Source organism: Bos grunniens, chromosome X (genome assembly GCF_055505025.1).
Source record: "Bos grunniens cultivar Pamir isolate PY7600 chromosome X, Bosgru_T2T1.0, whole genome shotgun sequence".
Classification (NCBI taxonomy): Eukaryota; Metazoa; Chordata; class Mammalia; order Artiodactyla; family Bovidae; genus Bos; species Bos grunniens.
The window spans coordinates 86,979,975-87,001,262 of NC_141194.1; the positions used below are offsets into that span (position 1 = coordinate 86,979,975).

The window sequence follows — 21,288 nt, forward strand, 5'->3', positions numbered from 1 at the left end:
AACTTCCATTTGATATTGGAATACATTCTTAAATAAATGTGGTTATGTTACATATCATTTTAATGCACATTTCTCACTTTGTTTTTTTGCTAATGACTTATTACTTGTGTATTTTATATTTACTTTAGACTAGGGAAATGATGTTAGACAAAAATCAAATTTGAGTGATTTCCTCATTTGAGTTCAAAATGGGTTGTAAAGCAGTGGAGACAACTCAGAACATCAACAAGGCATTTGGTCCAGGAACTGCTAATGAACGTACAGTGCAGTGATGGTTCAAGAAGTTTTGCAAAGGATATGAGAGCCTTGACAATGAGGAGCATACTGGCTGACCATTGGAAGTTGATGACGACCTATTGAGAGCCATCATCAAAGCTGAATCTCTTTTTTTTTTTTTTTTTTGCACACACAGAGAAAAAAAGTGTCTTTAAATTATTCTCAGCAATTATAAACTACAAACATTTTATAAAATTATTCTATGTTCTTACAAAAATGCAATGATACATTTAATTAGTTCTTGTAAACCAGATCTTTGTCAACTGACTACCCGTAATCTACTGGACTTAAGAGCCCTATTGAAAACGCTAATGAGTGACTAATTACAACGATGTTTACCAGAAAGATGTGGACACACACAAACGTGGACATACAGATGCGCGATCGTTATGTTCTTGCATAAACAAAATAAAACAAAACCCTAAAGTCATGCCCCAGAACTGACAACTGACGGGTGCGATGCAGTTCGTGTTCTTGAACAATTTGACTGAACTCCGCAGCAACAGTTTCCAAAGTAGGATGTTAGGTTTATCTGTTGACACCAACAGACCTATTGAGAGCCATCATCAAAGCTGAATCTCTTAAAACTACACAAGAAGTTGCCCAAGAACTAAACATCAACCATTTTACGGTCATTCAGCATTTTAAGCAAATTGGAAAGGTGAAAAAGCTTGATAAGTGAGTGCCTCATGACCTGACCACAAATCAAAAAAGTTGTCATTTTGAAGTGTCATCTTCTCTTATTGTACACAACAATGAACCGTTTCTCTATCAGACTGTGATGTACAATGAAAAAGTGGATTATTTATGACACCAGGTGATGACCAGCTCAATGGTTGGACCGAGAAGAAGCTCCAAAGCACTTCCCAAAGCCAAACCTGCACCAACAAAGGTCGTGGTCACTGTTTGGTGGTCAGCTGCCCATCTGATCCACTAGAGCTTTTTGAATCTCTGCAAAACCATTACATCTGAGAAGTACACTCAGCAAATCGATGAGATGCACCGAAAACTGCAACACCTTCAGCCAGCAAGAAAGGGCCCAATTCCTCTCCATGACAATGCCCGACCACATATCATACAACCAACACTTCAAAAGATGAACGAATAGGGCTATGAAGTTTTGCCTCCACCATATTCATGTAACCTCTCACCAACTGACTACCATTTCTTCAAGCATCTTGACAACTTTTTGCAGGGAAAACACTTCCATAACCAGCAGGAAGCAGAACATGCTTTCCAAGAGTTCATTGAATTCTGAAGCATGGATTCTTATGTTACAGGAGTAAATAAACTTATTTCTGGTTGGCAAAAAATATGTTGATTATAATGGTTACTATTTTGATTAATAAAGATTTGAGTCTAGTTATACTTATTTAAAATTCACAGTCCAAAACGGCAATTACACTTCCACCAACCTAATATATATACAGAGAACTTTCAGAATTTAAGCTGAATTTAGAAAAGGCAGAAGAACCAGAGATCAAATTGCCAACATCCATTGTATCATAGAAAAAGAAAGAGAATTCCAGAAAAACATCAACTTCTGCTCACTGACTACAGTAAAGCCTTTGACTGTGTGGATCACAACAAACTGGAAAATTCTTCAAGAGATGGGAATACCAGACCACCTGACCTGCCTCCTGAGAAACTTATATGCAGATCAAGAAGCAACAGTTAGGACTGGACATGGAACAAAGACTGGTTTCAAATTGGGAAAGCAGTACGTCAAGTCTGTATATTGTCACCCTGATTATTTAACTTCAATGCAGAGTACATCATGAGAAATGATAAGCCGGATGAAGCACAAGCTGGAATCAAGATTGCCGGAAGAAATATCAATAACCTCAGATATGCAGATGACACCACCCTTATGGCAGAAAGTGAAGAGGAACTAAAGGGCCTCTTGATGAAAGAGGAGAGTGAAAAAGCTGGCTTAAAACTCAACATTCAAAAAACTAAGATTGTGGCATCCAGTTCCATCACTTTATGGCAAATAGATGGGGAAACCATGGATGTCCTTATAGTCAAAGCTATGGTTTTTCCTATAGTCATGTATGGATGTGAGAGTTGGACTAAAGAAGGCTGAGCCCTGAAAAATTGATGCTTTTGAACTGTGGTATTGGAGAAGACTCTTGAGTCTCCCTTGGACTGCAAAGAGATCAAACCAGTAAATCCTCAAGGAAAGCAATTCTGAATATTCATTGGAAGGACTGATGCTGAAGCTGAAGGTCCAATACTTTGGCTACCTGATGTGAAAAGCCGACTCATTAGAAAAGACCCTGATGCTGGGAAAGTTTGAGGGCAAGAGGACAAAGGGACAACAGAGGACAAAATTGTTGGATGGCATCACTGACTCGACGGACATGAGTTTGAGCAAAATCTGGGAGATGGTGAAGGACAGGGATTCCTGGTGTGCTGCAGACCATGGGGTCACAAAGAATCAGACAGGACTGAACAACTGAACAACAACAAATATATACAGAAACAGAGAGATTTTTCTTCACTCTCATCTTTTTTCTTTAATCCTCTTCTCTCTCTCTCTTTTATTGATTCTTGGCATTCTAAGAAATATCTATCCAAACGTAAGCTAAAGGAACACAAATTTCAGCACCACACATGACAAGGGATATGGTCTCTGCAAAAATAGGTTTTAAAGTCTCTGAACAGATAACTGCAGCTTTCAACAATCAACAGTAACAAATTCTGGCAACAACCAATAATCTGATTTCCAGAGTTACCACATTAAAAAATACAAATACCTAGTCTTAGCAACTGGAGAAGGAAATGGCAGCCCACTCCAGTATTCTTGCCTGGAGAATCTCAGGGATGGAGGAGCCTGGTGGGCTGCCATCTATGGGGTTGCATGAAGTCGGACACAACTGAAGCGACTTAGCAGCAGCAGCAGCAGTCTTAGCAACATTTTTGTTTGTATATATCCTCTCAGGCAAGGGAAAGAAAAGCAAAAATAAACAAATGAGACAACATTAAAAAGCTTTGGTACAATAAAGGAAACTATCAACCAACCAAAAAGGCCACCTATTGAATGGGAGAAGATAACGCTACACAATATATCCAAAAATGGGTTAATATCCAAAATATATAAAGAACTCAACTCAACAGCAAATAAGTAACCAACCCAACTGAAAAAATGGGCAGAGGATCTGTTTAGACATTTTTCCAAAGAAGGCACACAGATTGCCAACAAGCATGTGAAAGGATGCTCAGCAACACTTTCTGTCAGGAAAATGCAAATCAAAGCCACAATGAGATATCACCTCACATATATCAGAATGGCTATCATCAAAAAGACAGGTGTTGGTGAGGATATGGAGAAAAGGGAATCCTTGTGAACTGCTGGAGGAATGTAAATTGGTGCACTCACTATGGAAAATAGTATATAAATTCCTCAAAAATTAAAAATAGAACTACTATATGACCCAGCAACTCCACTGCTAGGTATTTATCTCAAGAAAATAAACTATTACTTTGAAAAATATATGTTCCCCTCTTTTACTGCAGCATTATTTACAGGAGCCAAGATACGGAAGCAACCTAAGTGCCCACTGATAGATGAATGGATAAAGAAGATGAATAAAGAAGACTATTACTCAGCGGAAAAAAAAAAACAAAACAAAACAAAAAACACCTCATAAAACTGAAATCTTGCCATTTGTAACAACATGGATGGACCTAGAGAGTTTTATCCTAAGTGAACTAAGTCAGAGGAAGACAAATACTATATGATTTCACTTACATGTAGAATCTAAAAAACAAAACAAATGGGCAAATCTCACTAAACAGAAACATAGTCACAGATACAGAGAATAGGTGGTTCCCAGAGGGGAGGGGATGGGGGGAAGAAAGAAATAGATGTGGGAGATTAAGAAGTATAAACTTCCAGTTGCAAAATAAATGAGTCAAGGTCTGAAATGTACAGTGTGGAAAATATAGTCAATAACCATGAAATACCTTCATATGGTGACAAATTGTAACTAGATTTATCCTGATAATCCTTTCAAAATGTATAGAAATACCAAATCACTATGTTGCATAATAAGAACTAACAGAGTGAAGTAGGGCAATTATACTTCAAAAACAAACTTATAAAAAAATAGACCAGACTTGTGGCTACCATTGGTGGGGGATGGAGAGAGAATTGGATGATGGCAGTCAAAAGGGACAAACTTCCAATTAGAAGATAAATAAATACTAGGAATCTAACATGTGTGCATGCACGCATGCTCAGTTGTGTCCGGTTCTTTGTGACCCCGTGGACTGTAGCCCACCAGGCTCCTCTGTCCATGGGATTTTCTGGGCAAGAATACTGGAATGGGTTGCCATTTCCTCCTCCAGGGGATCTTCCCAATCCAGGGATTGAACCCTCATCTCCTGTGGCTCTTGCATTACCAAATGGATGCTTTACCACTGAGCCACTTGGGAAGCCCAGGAATGTAATGTACAACATGATAAATACAACTAACACTGCTGTATGTTATATATGAAAAGTTGTTGAGACAGTAAATCCTAAGAGTTCTCATCACAAGGAAAAAAATATTTTTCTTGTTTTTTAATTATGTATCTGTATGTGGTCACAAAGAGTCGGACACGACTGAGCGACTGAACTGAACTGATGTGATGATGGATGCTCAGTAAGCTTATTGTGATAATCATTTCATGATATATATATATATATATATATATATATATATATATATATAAAAGTCAAATCATTATACTGTACATCTTAAACCTACATAGTATTGTATGCCAATTATATCTCAATAAAATTGGAAGAAAAAATTCAAATTCCATTTTCAACCAAATATTACAAAGCATACAAAGAAACAGGAAAGTATAGCCCATTCAAGAAAAAAAATTGACAGAAATCATCACTAAGGAAGTACAGACATTGGCCTTATTAGACAAAGATTTAAAGCAACTATTTTAAATATGCTCAATGAACAGAAGAAAACCATGGACCATGTACTAAAGGAAACCACAAAAACAACGTGTGAACAAAAGAAAAATATCAACAAAATTTAAACAGTGTAAAATCAACAAAATTTAAATAGTATAAAAGGAACCAAATAGAAAATCTAGAGCTCAAAAGCATTACCAAGCAGAAGAACCAATGAAAATCAAACATAATTAAAATTATCCAATCTGAATAGCAGAAAGAAAAAGAAAGGAGGAAAAAAGAACAGAGTCTAAGGGACCTATGGAATACCTTAAAGCAAACCAACATATATATTTTGGAAATAAGAGAAGAGAGAGGAAAAGGCTAAGAATGAATATTTGAAGAAATTGTAGCTGAAAACTATCAAAGTTTCATTATACATGAATTTATACATTCAAGAAGTTCAATAACTCCAGGTAGGACAACCTCAAAGAAATCCAAGACATATTATGATCAAACTGTCAACAGAAAAAGAGAGAATTTACAAAACTTCAAGAGAAAAGCAACTCATCACAAGGAAGGGATTTTCAATAAATTAACAGCGGATTTCTCATCAGAAACCATGGAGCCCTGAAGGCAGTAGGATGACATATTTAAAGTACTGAAAGTAGGACTTCCCTGGTGGGGAATAATGGATTAAATTCTCCAATCAAAAGAGTGGCAGATGGATAATAAAACATGGATCCAGGTATATGATCTCTAGAAGAGATTCACTTTAAATCCAAAGATACAAATAGGTTGAAAGTTAAACAAAGGAAAAATATTCAATGCAAATAATGACCAAAAGAAAGTGAGGTGGCTGGCTATAATAATATCATACAAACTAGACTTCAAGTCAAAACCTGTTATAAGAGACAAAGAAGGACACTGAATATTTTTAAAGGGTAAATGCATCAATAATTTATAACAATTATAAACACAGTCACCAAAAAGTCCCAAACATATGAAATAAACATTGACAGAAATGAAGAGAGAATTAGACAGTTGTACAATAGTTTGAGATTTCAGTCAACCTGGATGAAATAGACAAATTCTTAGACACATAAATCACCAAAAGTAACTCAAGAAGAAATCTAGAATTTGAGAAGGCTTATGACAAGTAAAGACATTGAATCAATAATCAAAAACCTCACAACAAGGTCCATAATCAGATACCTTCATTGGTGAATTTTACCAAATATTTTAAAGAAAAATTATCACTAATTATTCTCAAAATATCCCCCAAAATAAAAAGAGGAGGTAACACAACCTAACTCATTCTAAGAAGCCAGAATTATCCTGATACCAAATTCAAAGATACCAAAGAAAATTATAGACTGATATCCTCTATAAAATAGATGCAGCATATTTCAACAAAATGCTAGCAAACCAAATCCAGTAGCTGACTAAGAAAGGATTATACAACATGACTTAGGTAAAATTTATTCCAGAAATTCAAGAGTGATTAAACATAAGAAAATCAATCAATATAATATGCCACATTAATAGAACAAAGGGGAAAACACATAATCATTTCAACTGATACAGAAAAAGCACTTGACAAAATTCAACACACGTTCATGATAAATGTACTCAGAAACTAGGAATAGAAGGGAACTTTGGTGGCTCAGACAGTAAAGCGTCTGTCTACAACGTGAGAGACCTGGGTTCGATCCCTGGGTTGGGAAGATTCCCTGGAGAAGGAAATGGCAACCCACTCCAGTACTCTTGCCTTGAAAATCCCATGGACGGAGGAGCTTGGTGCAGGCTACTATCCATGTGGTCGCAAAGAGTCGGGCACGACTGAGCAACTTCACTTCTACTTCTTGTTCTCAATATGATTGAATGCATTTATGAAAAACCTACAGCTAACTCAATACTCAATGGTGAAACACTGAAAGCTTTTCCTCAAAGATCAGGAATGAAGAAAGGACGCTTACTTTCACCACTTCCATTTAACATAGGCTGGAAGTTTTGGCCAAAGTTAATTAGGTAAGGAAAAGAAATAAAAGGCATCCAAATTGCAAAGGAAGAAGTAAAACTATGTATGTCTCAGACATACATGCAGTAGTCTTAAAGTATCCACAAATGAAATACCAGAGCTAATAAACATATTCAGCAAAGTCTTAGCTTACAAGATCAACACACAAAAATCAATTTTGGTTTTATACAACCACAATGAACAATCTGAAAGGGAAATTAAGAAAACAATTTCCTTTATAATATCATCCAAAAGAATAAAATACCTAGAAATGAATTTAACCAAGTAAGTGAAAAACATGTACATAGAAAACCAGAAAAAAAAAAAAAACTGCTGAAAAAAATTAAAGAAGACATAAATAAATGGACGATTTTTGCTCTCCCTGATGGCTCAGTAGGTAAAGAATCTGCCTGCAATGCAGGAGACAAAGGAGACATGGGTTCGATCCCTGGGTCAGGAAGATTCCCTGGAGATGGAAATGGCAACCCACTCCAGTATTCTGGTCTGGAAAATCCCATGGACAGAGGAGCCAGACGGGCTACAGTCTGTGGGGTTGCAAAGAGTCAGACATGACTGAGTGACTAACACTAATACCACCCAAACCAATCTATAGATTCAGTGAAATCCATATGAAAATTCCAACAGCCTTTGAGCAGAAATGGAAAAGCCAATCCTCGAATTCACATGGAATTTCAAGGGGACCAAATAGCCTACATAATCTGCAAAAATAAAAGTTGCAGAACCCATACGTCCTGGTTTCAAAATTTACTACAAAACTATAATCATCAAAACTATGGTACTGGCATGAATGTGAAAGTAAAGTTGCTCAGTCGTGTCTGACTCTTTGCGACCCCATGGACTTTAGCCTACCAGGCTCTTCTGTCCATGGGATTTTCCAGGCAATAGTACTGGAGTGGATTGCCATTTCCTTCTCCAAGGGATCTTCCCAATCCAGGGATCGAACCCAGGTCTCCCACATTGTAGACAGACGCTTTACCGTCTGAGCCACCAGGGAAGTCCAAGTACTGGCATAAGGATAAACAAATAGCCCATGGAATAGAAGTAAATGCCCAGAAATGAATCCATATGGTAAACTGATTTTTCAGAAGGGTTCCTCAACCATTTAATGGGAAAGGATGGTCTCTTCAACAAATTGTGCTGGGACAACTGGATATTCACACATGAAAGAATGAAGTCAGACCACTACCTTATGTCATTTACAAAAAACTAATTCAAAATGGATCAATGACTGAAATATAAAATCTAATGTCATGAAACTCTAGTAATAAAACAGGAATAAATCCTCATGACCGTGGATTTGGCAATGGAGTCTTAGATACGACACCAAAAGTGTGAGTAACAAAACAAAAAAGATAAATTGGAGTTCATGAAAAAAATTTTAATTGTACATAAAATCATATTATTAAGAAGTTAAAAGACAATTTAAAGAATGAGAGAAAATATTTGAAGTCATGTATTCATCTAGTATCCAGAATGTATACAGAACTCTCACAACCCAACAACAAAAAGATAAATAGCCTAATTATAAAACAGGCAAAAGCCTTAAGTAGACATTTTCCAAAGATAACAGGTGGCAAACGGGCACATGAAAAGATTCTCAACATCATTAGTCAGTAAAAAAAAAAAAAAAAAAAATGCAAATAAAGACCACAATGAAGAATTACTTCATTAACAAACTAGAATGGCAATAATAATAAAACAGAAAATACCAAACGTTGAAAGGATATGGAAAAATTGGAATGCTAGTGCACTTCCAGTGGGAAAATAGTTTGATTATTCCTCAAAAACTTAAAGACAGAATTACCATATAGCCAGTAATTCTACTCTAGGTATATACCCCAAAGTATTGAAAACAGGTACTCAAACAAATACATGTACATACATGTTCATAACAGCATTATTCACAACTGCCAAAAGGTAAACTACCCAAATGTCCATCAGTGGATGAGTGGATAAACAAAATGTATGATTCCATTTGGATGAAATATCCAGAATAGGTAAATTCAGAGACAGAATGCAGATTGGTGGCTTCCAGGGCCTGGAGGCAGGGTGGAAATGGGGAGGAACTGCTTATTGGCTAACAGGTTTTATTTTGGAGTAATAAGGTTTGGAAGTAGACAGAGGTAGGTTGCACAACATGGTTAAATGTACTAAATACCACTGAATACCAGTGAATTCTTCACTGGGAAATAGTTTTCCTATATACTGCTGGTAGGAATGTAAAATAGTAAAATCGCTTTGGCAAACATTTGAGCAGTTTCTTATAAAGTTAAATACATTATACGCTCCATTCTTTTGCATTAACCTGGGAGAAATGACAATTATGTATACAAGATGAGTGTATACAAATATTCATAGCAAAAGATACCAGAGTACAGGAATAGGACAAGATTTTACTGGGAAAGGACACAAGTGAACTCCTTAGGGTAATGAAACTATCTAGTATCTTTGATTGTTGATACTGGATAGTTTGAGGGTATATTGTTGAGGGTGTATACATTCTTCAAAATTCATTGAACTGTGCACTTAAAATGAATGCAGTTTACTGCATTTAAACTATACTTCAATAAAGGTGACTATTAAAAAATAGAAGGGAGGGAGCCTGAATTGGGACTTGGACCTCTTCAGTAAGATTTCCAAAGGCAACTCCCATGAGGGACGCTTCTTTGAGGTCCCTGTTTGCACCGAGGAATGCGGAGGCAAAACATTGTTGGAATAGCTAAGTTATTCACTTGGTCCCATAAACTTACTAAACGGCATGATGTATTTCCTGAACTATTTAAAGTATTTATTTAAATTTCCTTCAAGTGAGAAGGACCCTCAAAATAAGCTTAGGTATAACAAATTTACATATATGTGACATACATGCAGGCTGACATGCATATCCATACTATAACTATCTAAATATTTAGTTTCAACCAAATACATCATTTAATAATTAAAAACCTTAGGAAGCTTCCCAGGAAATTAAAGTGAGCTAAGAAGTTTTAATAGTTTTTCTCTATGGCTGCAGATAAACTTGCTTTCTTATTTATATGCTAGTTTTAATTTAGTCTTTACAACTACTTTCACATCTCCATTTTCCTGTCTCTTTTGGACCATTTCATCTCTAGTCAGACAACACTACATAAGAAATTATATGCTTTTAGTATATCAAATATTGGTATATGTGAACTTAACTGATATAATGTCTAGCCAATATCTCCAGAAATAAACTGAAACAGTGTTTCTATGGCATTTTTTCCACTTCATGTTAAAGACCAGAGATGAAGAAAACTAATCAAGAAAGAAAATAAATTACTAGGCCCAAAGAAAGGCAATTAGATTTCACTAAATTATATTGAAAGAGTATACAGATCCTGCAGGAAATCATGGTTATCATTTATTGAATATGTATTATATGCTAAGAATTAAGATATTTTAGGCCAATAATATTAGCATAATTAGTAGGTGGAAGAGTCATGACTTAAACCAAACCTGATGTCAATGTCCATGCTTTAAACTAAACCATTACACTATACTACTATGATAACTTTAGAACCAGTCATCGCAGGGATATGTACTGCCACAATAAAGAAGAATCGGTCCTACCTACTGTAAAACACCAAAATTCTAAGGCTGTCCACCATTCTAATTCCTGACCCTTTTCTGTTCAGGATAAACTCTCTATGCAGTCTCTCTGTAACCCAGTTCTACAGAAAAAAAAAAAAAAAACAAAAAATAAAACTTCCAAATCCTGTTCTTTCCAATAATTTCCTGTGAAAAAGTGAAACATTAAAGCAACAATGTGGAGAAAGAGACTGTACCTCCCACACTACATGCTGAGTGACTCTTAAAGGAATGACTAAGAAATGTGCAGAATCCTAAAAAAAAGATGGGTACAACATGACTAATGGGATGCCACTCTCATTTTTTCCAGTCACATTCACTTACATCATCTTCTGCTGCTGCTGCTGCTGCTGCTAAGTTGCTTCAGTCATGTCCGACTCTGTGTGACCCCATAGGCGGCAACCCACCAGGCTCCCCCGTCCCTGGGATTCTCCAGGCAAGAACCCTGGAGTGGGTTGCCATTTCCTTCTCCAATGCATCAAAGTGGAAAGTCAAAGTGAAGTCGCTCAGTCGTGTCCCACTCTTAGCGACCCCATGGACTGCAGCCCACCAGGCTCCTCCATCCATGGGATTTTCCAGGCAAGAGTACTGGAGTGGGGTGCCATTGCCTTCTCCAACATCATCTTCTAGACAGACTCAAAAAATGTACCTTCCTCTCAGCAACATAAACTCTAAAAGTATCTCTCTCTACCACAATACCCTATTTCGGCTATGAAGACAACTCTCAAACACTCACTGAGGCTCAACTCTCAGCCTCACTGAGGCTGACATGATTTTGTTTTCCAGGGAACTAAAATGGGGTGGAGATTAGAGCAGCAACAGGTAATATAATCTAATTATTTTCAACCAATACTGGGAAACAGCATAAACTAGTTAAAATGTTTTATTAAGGCTTTAGAATAAATTATAGAACTTGTAAGCAGTTAAAAACTAAGATATCTTCTTGAAGTGTTTTGTTTATTAGAGACTTACTACATGTTTCACAAATCTTGAATATTACTAATTCATCCAGAAAACACTCAAAACATAAAGTTGAAAAGTCTTCCTTTTTTCACCAAAAGGGAATTTCAATTTTATCAAAACTTTTGTGTCAATTAAAGATTCTGGATACATTCACAAGACTTTAAAATAATATCACAGGATTCTCACATGCATTACATATTTTGCTCCAAATAAATGTGAAAAGGTTGAATCCAGCATTCAAAATCACTCTTTTTAATGTTGGGAAGGTGTTTGGCACTCAGTGGGGGAAAGAGATGAGAATACATGTTATATTTTATATGAAAATGTACACACAAATTAAAGAAGACTGGTCCCCATTTGTGTTCAATGACAGAATTACTATTGGCATTAGATTATTCTGGCAGACTCTGAAATTTTTTACTTGGAAAAAAAAAACACCACTTAAATTCTACTTCAAAAAAAAAAGATAAGGAAAACTCTAAAATTTATCTGAAACGTTTAAAATAATAAATTCCTGTTTTAGATTTTTATTAATTCACCTAGCTAGAGGTGGCAAGAATACACAGAAGAACTATACAAAAAAGATCTTCATGACCCAGATAACCACAATGGTGTGATCACTCACCTAGAGCCAGACATCCTGGAATGTGAAGTCAAGTGGGCCTTAGGAAGCATCGCTACGAACAGACCTAGGGGAGATGATGGAATTCCAGCTGAACTATTTCAAATCCTGAAAGATGATGCTGTGAAAGTGCTGCATTAAATATGCCAGCAAATTGGGAAAACTCAGCAGTGGCCACAGGACTGCAAAAGGTCAGTTTTCATTCCAATACCAAAGAAAAGCAAGGCCAAAGAATGTTCACACTACCGCACAATTGCACTCGTCTCACATGCTAGTAAAGTAATGCTCAAAATTCTCCAAGTCAGGCTTCAATAATACGTGAACCGTGAACTTCCAGATGTTCAATCTGGATTTAGAAAAGGCAGAGGAACAAGAGACCAAATTGCCAACATCTGTTGGATCATAGAAAAAGAAACAGAGTTCCAGAAAAACATCTACTCCTACTTTACTGACTACACCAAAGCCTTTGACTGTGTGGATCAGAACAAGCTGTGGAAAATTCTTAAAAGAGATGGGAATACCAGACCACCTGACCTGCCTACTGAGAAACCTGTATGCAGGTCAAGAAGCAAGTTAGAACTAGACATGGAACAACAGACTGGTTCCAAATCAGGAAAGGTGTACATCAACACTGTATATTGTCACCCTGCTTATTTAACTTCTATGCAGAGTACATCATGAGAAATGCCAGGCTGGATGAAACACAAGCTGGAATCAAGATTGCTGGGAGAAATAACAATAACCTGAGATATGCAGATGACACCACCCTTATGGCAGGAAACGAAGAAAAACTAAAGAGCCCCTTGATAAAAGTGAAAGAGGAGAGTGAAAAAGTTGGCTTAAAACTCAACATTCAGAAAACTAAGATCATAGCATCTGGTCCCATCACTTCATAGCAAATAGATGGGGGAAACAATGAAAACAGTGTCAGACTTTATTTTCTTGGGCTCCAAAATCACTGCAGATGGTACTGTAGCCATGAAATTAAAAGACACTTGCTCCTTGGAAGAAAAGCTATGACCAACCTAGACAGCATTTTAAAAAGCAGAAACATTACTTTGCCAACAGAGGTCTGACTATTCAAAGCTATGGTTTTTCCAGTAGTCATGTATGGATGTGAGAGTTGGACTATAAAGAAAGCTGAGTGCTGAAGAATTGATGCTTTTGAGCTGTGGTGTTGGAGAAGACTCTTGAGAGTCTCTTGGACTGCAAGGAGATCCAACCAAAGCATCCTAAAGGAAATCAGTCTTGAATATTCACTGGAAGGACTGATGTTGAAGCTGAAACTCCAATACTTTGGCCACCTGATGCGAAGAACTGACCCATTGGAAATGACTCTGATGCTGAGAAAGATTGAAGGTGGGAAGAGAAGGGGACAAGGATGAGATGGTTGGATGGCATCACCGACTCAATGGACATGAATTTGAGTAAGATCCAGGAGTTGGTGATGAACAGGGAAGCTGCGTGTGCTGCAGTCCATGGGGTCGCAAAGAGTCAGACACAACTGACTGAACTGAACTGAGCCTTGTTTTCCTTTAAGAGGAATAATGGCAGAGGGACTTCCCTGGTAGTCCAGTGCTTAAGACTCTGCACTCCCAATGCAGATGGCACAGGTTCAATTCCTGGTTGGGAAACTAAGATCCAGGAGGCTAGTATTCAATATTTTTTAAATGTGTTTATTGTAAAAGTAATAAACATTTACTATAGATAACTAGGGCCTCCCAGGTGGCTCACTGGTAAAGAATTTGCTTGCCAATGCAGGAGACAGGGTTCAATCCCTTGTCTGGGAAAATCTCCTGGAGAAGGAAATGGCAACCCACTCCAATATTCTTGCCTGGAGAAATCCATGGATAGAGGAGCCTGGCAGGCTACTGTCCATGGGGTCTCAAAGTGTTTATGAATTAGCTGGTGAAGAACAACACAGATTGCTGAAAAAATAGACAAAGAAAAACAAAAAAATAAGGACCTAATCTCTTCATCATCCTCCAAATCTTTTTTCTACATTTAATTTTGGATAAACATTTATCATAGAGACATTCTTTGTTAATATAAAAATTTGATGTTTAGACTGATAATGCATTTTTAATGACAATGGTAGGAAAAGGATATGAAACTTTATGCCTTATTCTACCCAAAATGAACCATGTTAATGTTCCTATGAGTACAGATTTCTATTAACTGTGATTTAATGAGAACGTATGTCTACACTCTTGTACTCCATAAAAATTTCTGATTTTATTAATGATTAAACCTATTAAAATCTTCACAGAATTTTAACTATTATGAAGAATACAGATGAAAAAATAGACACGTAAGCAGAATTAAGAAAACATTATCCTCACTGTTCAGTCACACAGTCGTGTCTCTTTGCAACCCCATGGACTGCAGCATGCCAGGCTTCCTTGTCCTTCACCATCTCCTGGAGTTTGTTCAAACTCATGTCCACTGAGTCAGTGATGCCATTCAACCATCTCACCCTCTGTCGTCCCCTTCTCCTCCTGCCTTCAATCTCTTCCAGCATCAGGGTCTTTTCTAATGAGGCCACTCTTCACATCAGGTGGCCAAAGTATCGGAGCTTCAGCTTCAGTCCTTTCAATGAATATTCAGGGTTGATTTCCTTTAGGATTTACTGGTTTGATCTTGCTGTCCAAGGGATTCTTAAGAGTCTTCTCCAACACCACAGTTTGAAAGCTTCAGTTCTTCAGCATTCAGCCTTCTTTATAATCCAGCTTTCACATCTGTACATGAGTACCAGGAAAAACCATAGCTTTGACTATACCGACCTTTGTCTGCAAAGTGACACCTCTGCTTTTAATATGCTGTCTACGTTTGTCATAGCTTTTCTTTCAAGGAGCAAGCATCTTTTAATTTCATGGCTGCAGTCACCTTTACAGTTATTTTGGAGCTCAAGAAAATAAAGTCTGTCACTGTTTCCATTGTTTCCCCATCTATTTGCTGTGAAGTGATGGGACCGGATGCCATGATCTTAGTTTTCTGAATGTTGAGCTTTAAGCCAGCTTTCTCACTCTCCTCTTTCACCTGCATCAAGAGCCTCTTTAGTTCCTCTTCACTTTCTGCCATAAGGGTGGTGTTATCTGCAAATATGAGGTTATTGGTATTTCTCCTGGCAATCTTGATTCCAGCTTGTGCTTTATCCAGCCCGGCATTTCTCATTATGTACTCTGCATATAAGTTAAATAAGCAGGGTGACAATATACAGCCTTGATGTACTCCTTTCCCAATTTTGAACCAGTCCATTGTTCCATGTCCGGTTCTGATTGTTGCTTCTTGACCTGCATACAGGTTTCTCAGGAGACAGGCAAGGTGGCCTCATATTCCCATCTCTTTTAAGAATTTTTCATAGTGTGATGTCATCCAAACAGTCAAAGGCTTTAGCGTGGTCAAAGAAGCAGAAGTAGATGTTTTCCTGGAATTCTCTTGGTTTTCCTATGATCCAACGGATGTTAGCAATTTGAACTCTGGTTCTTCTGCCTTTTCTAAATACAGCTTGTACATCTGGAAATTCTTGGTTCACATACTATTCAAGTCAAAGCTTGAAGGATTTTGAGCATTACCTTGCTGGGATGTGAAATGAGTGCAACTGTGCAGTAGTTTGAGCATTCTTTGGCATTGCTTTTCTTTGAGACTGGAATGAAAACTGACCTTTTCCAGTCCTATGGCCACTGCTGAGTTTTTTCATATTTGCTGGCATTTTGAGTGTAGCACTTTCACAGCATTATAACCTAAAATAATTTAATCCTTCTTGCATTTAATATTTTCAGTTTCTTCAAAAATAAATCAGGACCTGATTCTAAAATAAAGCTGAGTGGTATTTCCCTGATGGTCCAGTGAATAAGCCTCTGCACTTCATTCAGGAGGCATAGGTTTGATCCCCAGTTGGGTAATTAAGATTCCACATAGCAAAGCAAAAGACAAAAAATAAAGCAAAACAAAACAACTCACGACAACAAAGCATGAGTAACATAATGTATATAATGCCTCGTGGAAATCAGAAAGACCTGATTTTGGACTCACCTACTTTTTTTTAGCATATTGTCAATTTCAAATTATAATGATTTAACCATCTGAAGAAAAATGATACTTCTCTTTCCCTATCTGGGAATCATGGAGTGGAGGAAAAATGAGGTCATGGGTTTGATAATCTACTAGGATACAGATAAGTTTATAAGCTCATGTCTTAAATATAACAGTTATCAATCTGAAAATTCAAATGTGTCATTCAAATTAGTCAGGAAAACAAATAAAAGCCCCTGAAGATGAATCTCTTTTTCTGCCTCTAAGAAAGGTGACCTTTCTCAGTTTAATCTCATTTGTTATTTTACAACATTAGTTTGTAGTTTTTTCCATTATACATTATATACAAATGAAGACATGAAGGCTGTGATAAGGTATAATAAGCTTGTGCTATAACAACAACAACAACAAAAATCTTTACTCCAACTGTGGAGAAAAATGAAATGCTTAAATAGGCTGCAAAAGATAAGCAAGCAAATAGAATTGAGAGGACTAAGAGCTAAGCATGCATTTATTCACTATGAACTATAAATTGAGTACATTCACTCTAAAGAAAATTTTTAAAAAATTAAAAATCCAGGAATTCAACTGACCATAAGAAGTAAAAGAAAAAAGTTATTATTTTTCTTCTTCCAAAATGTATTTAGTATCTTCAAGGAGGAAAATGGGGTAGGGGGAATCTAGGGATATGAATCTTGCTAGACAAAAAAAACTTTCAACATACCATACCTGAAGAAAATGTATAGCTTACTTTGAAACAAAACAATAAAATTAACATGACCTTAAAACTATAGAAACCTGGCTATAGCCAGCTAGGAAAAGTACTCAGAAGGGATACTAAAGTTTAAATAAATGATTCACATTTCAGAAGGCTTCCTGAAATTAAATCATATTAATGACAAATAAGGCCATTTCCTACAGGGTCACTGTTCAAGCATTTCTCCTATGAAGTCAACATGAAGGAAAGTTAGAGTATTCCTCATCTCAAAATAAACTTAACTATATGTTTTTCTAAAATATTTTCATCAGTTACCAAATCTTAGACCTACATATAGCTTGTTTCATACACTGTTGTCTGTGCTTCCCCAGTGGCTCAGATGGTAAAGAATTTGCCTGCAATGTGGGAGACCTGGGTTCGATCCCTGGGTTGTGAAGATCCCCTGGAGAAGGAAAAGGCTACCCACTCCAGTATTCTGGCCTGGAGAATTCCATGGTTGTTGTTTAGTCCCTAAATGGTGTCCAACTCTTTGTGACCCCATGGACTGTAACTCACCAGGCTCCCCTGTCCATGGGATTTTCCAAGCAAAAATACTAGAGTGCGTTGCCATTTCCTTCTCCAAGGGATCTTTCTGACCTAGGGATCAAACTCACCTCACCTGTGTCTTCTGCATTGGGAGGCAGATTCTTTACCACTGCACCACCTAGGAAGTGTCTGCTATTAGCTTAAAAGTAGACATATATATGGAGGAACTTTAATTAAGAGTCCAAAAATAGACCCATCCACATACAGTTAATTGATATTTGTAGGGAAAAAGCAAATTAGCCAAGATGGGGATGGTCAGGCTCTCTCGCCTTACAGCCTCTTGCTCTTGCCCCACATTTTGTAAATAATGATTATGTAACAGTTGAAATCACTTATAGCACTGAGCATACACATCATGAGGTACTTGCTTGGCCACAGGCTACTTTTGTTCTGTACACAAATATAAGCTCCACCTGGAAAGCCCTGAGGTGGGGGGGGGCTGTGGGGGGTGTGTGTGGGGGGTGTGGGGGGGTGGTGTGTGTGTGTGTGTGTGTTGGGGTGTGTTGTGTTATGTCATGTCATGCCATGACTGCTGCTACAGCTGCTGCACCAGCCAGGAAAGAATAAATGTGTCTGCAATTCCTGTGGTTTCTGGCATTTTCTTTCAGCCCCTTAGCTCACACCTTGCCTACCATGGGGTTCAGTGAACAGTGAGCATAGTGAAATATAGCAAGATAATATTCAACAAAAGCACCAAGATAATTAAATGAGGAAGGGAACATTTAGTCAAAAAATTGTGCTGGAACGAGTTAAACACATGGGGAGAAAAAACCCTTACTAAATACCATACATGAACAACTAAATGAGTAAAAGGATAAAACTATTTTCTTTCAACTTTTAGAAGCAAACATGGAAGAAAATCTTGGTGAGTTTGGTGTACTCAAACATTTCTTATAAAGAACACAGAAAGCCATAAACATAAAAAGGTGATAAACTGTGTCAAAATTTAACTTTTATTCTCTGAATATACCAGTTAAGAAAATAAAAAGACAAGCCACCAAATGGGTGAACATATTCACAGAACTTGTATATATCAAACAAAGATGTTGGATCCAAAATATATAGGAGCTCTTACCCCTCAAGTGTAAGAAAAGAAAAAAGAAATGGCCTAATGATAGACACCATATGGATAAATGTCAAATGTATTACATTAAGAGAAAAAAGTTAAACTCATTAGGTTACATACTGAATGATTTGATCTATAATAAATACATTATGAAAAAGATATAAAATTATAGAATCAGAAAATAACCAGGAACTGTGGGTAAGTGGAGGGGCTAATTACAAAGAAGCAGCATTAGGAAATACTGTGAGGTGATGGAACTGTTGTGAATCTTGTTTATGGCAGTGGTTACAAGATTGTATGCTTTTATCAAAGCTCACAGACCATACATCATGGACAGTAAATTTTACTGAATATAAATTTTTAAAAAAGAGCTATAAGAAAACTTACAAGGAGACAGCAATAATCAGACATCAAAACAGCTAAAATTAAAAAAGAGTTACAGTAGTAAATGCAGGCTAGAGTGAGAGACAACTAGAATTTTTATACATTGGTGGAATGTACAATAGTACAACTACTTTAAGAACAATTTGGCACTTTCTTATAAAATTTAAAATAGACTTATGATACAACCCAGCAATTCCATTTCTTGATATTTACCCAAGAAAAATGAAAGTATGTCCACATAAAAACTTGCTCACAACATTCATAGCAAAACAAGTAGGGGAAAACTCTGAAGACAATTTTCTTCATCTGACACACTATTCAGTACATTTTCATTCACAGCATTTCTCCTCTTCCTCCCCTAGGTCTCTAGGTCTCTAAAACTGCAGGAGCTTTTTGCTTGAGGCTCCTTCATCAGTGAGATAACCTAACCCCCAAGTCTGTACTGATCTGCCAGACCTGCAGTCACTGCATGGAGAAAAATGTAAATGGGAGGGAAGGCGAGTTGGCATTTTCCCTGATTTAGTCTCTTGCTTATCAATCATAGTAAGCAATTAAAGGGATGTTATTTTCATTCTGGCTTGTTTTTTTTTAATTGGCTATGAAGACATCTAGCAACCCAGCTGAGTTCCTGACAATATGATCATTGAAACAGATACAAATTATTTCTGATGAAATTTAACATCATTTTTTAATGCCAGCAAACAAGAATAGAAAAGGAGTTCCTCAATCTGCTACTGTGTAAAACTTAAAGGTAATATAAGAGCAAAACATTGAATATATTCCCCAAAAGAGTGCAAAAAAAAAATGGATGTTTTCTTTTACATTAAACTTACACTGAAAGTTTTAGCCAGTAATAATAAGGCAGAGAGCAGAAAAAGACATTCAGATTGAAAAGGTGAAAAGGAAAAATTATAACTCAAGAGATATTGAGATGATACGATATCTCAAAGATATTTGCAGATAGTATGATTATGTACACGAAAAATACAAAGTTAACTACTAGAACCTAATGAATAATCTTAGAAATGTTCTTCTGTATCTTGAATGACTACACTTACTATTGTATGCACCTGTCAAAATTCACAGAAGTGTGCATAAAATGGGTATATTTTACAATATATAAGTCATGCCCTAAAAAAAACAGTAATATCTTGGGATAAAAAGATTGATATAAAAATGAATGTCTATCATGGCAACAACTAAAAATACAATTTTTAAAATTATACCATTTACTATACAATCATAGGCATAGGAAGAAATAACAAATGCTGAGCATGACATCTATGATGAAGTTAATTAAATAATATCTAAATTAATGGAGAAACATACCATATTCACAGATTGGAAAACTCAATACTTTTAGTATTTCACTTGTTCCTAAACTGATCCTTAGAATTACTGCTATCCTTACCAAACTCTCAAATGGCTTTTTAGTAAAAATTGACAAGATGAATCTAAAAATTATATGGCATAATTATTCAAGACAATAATCAAGACAATCTTGAAGAACAAAAAATTTGAAGGATTTATACTACAAAATTAAAATTATTATATTGGCCACCTGATGTAAAGAGGCAACTCACTGGAAAAGACCCTGATGCTGGGAAAGATTGAAGGCAGGAAAAGGGGACGACAGATGATGAGATGGTTGGATGGCAACACTAACTCAATGGACATGAGTTTGAGCAAATTCCAGGAGATGGTGAAGGACAGAGAAGCCAAGTGTGCTGCAGTCCACGGGGTCACAAAGAGCTGGACATGACTGAACAACAAATAATGTCAAGATAATGAAGAGACCATAATACTGGAATAAGGATAGACAAGCAGATCAACAGACCAGACTAATAAATTCTGACCTATACCTATACATTCAACTGATTTTCAGTAAAGCCATCAAACCAAACCAATGAAAAAAGGAATTACATTTCAATATAAGGTACTGAAACAACTGGTGATCTATGTAGGAAAATTTGTCCTAAAGACAAAATCTGAAATTATAAATATTCTGGAGAAAACCATGATAAATATCTTTGCAATCTTGGAGTTTAAGTTTTAATAAATGACATAAAAGTCACTGAAAGGAAAGGGGCAA

The 21,288-nt window shown here is 36.6% G+C and overlaps 1 protein-coding gene across 4 annotated transcripts in view; it reads right to left on the reverse strand.

Annotated features, from left to right (window-relative positions):
- The window catches only part of COL4A5 (collagen type IV alpha 5 chain), a 253,719-nt gene that overhangs the window by 219,411 nt on the left and 13,020 nt on the right, over nucleotides 1-21,288 (reverse strand). The window contains exon 2 of one of the 4 annotated variants that reach the window (XM_086386654.1): nucleotides 12,412-12,475. The exons of the other annotated variants lie outside the window; for them this stretch is intronic. The gene's annotated coding sequence lies outside the window, so the exon portion shown is untranslated. The remainder of the gene's footprint in view (nucleotides 1-12,411; nucleotides 12,476-21,288) is intronic. 4 annotated transcript variants of the gene reach the window in all.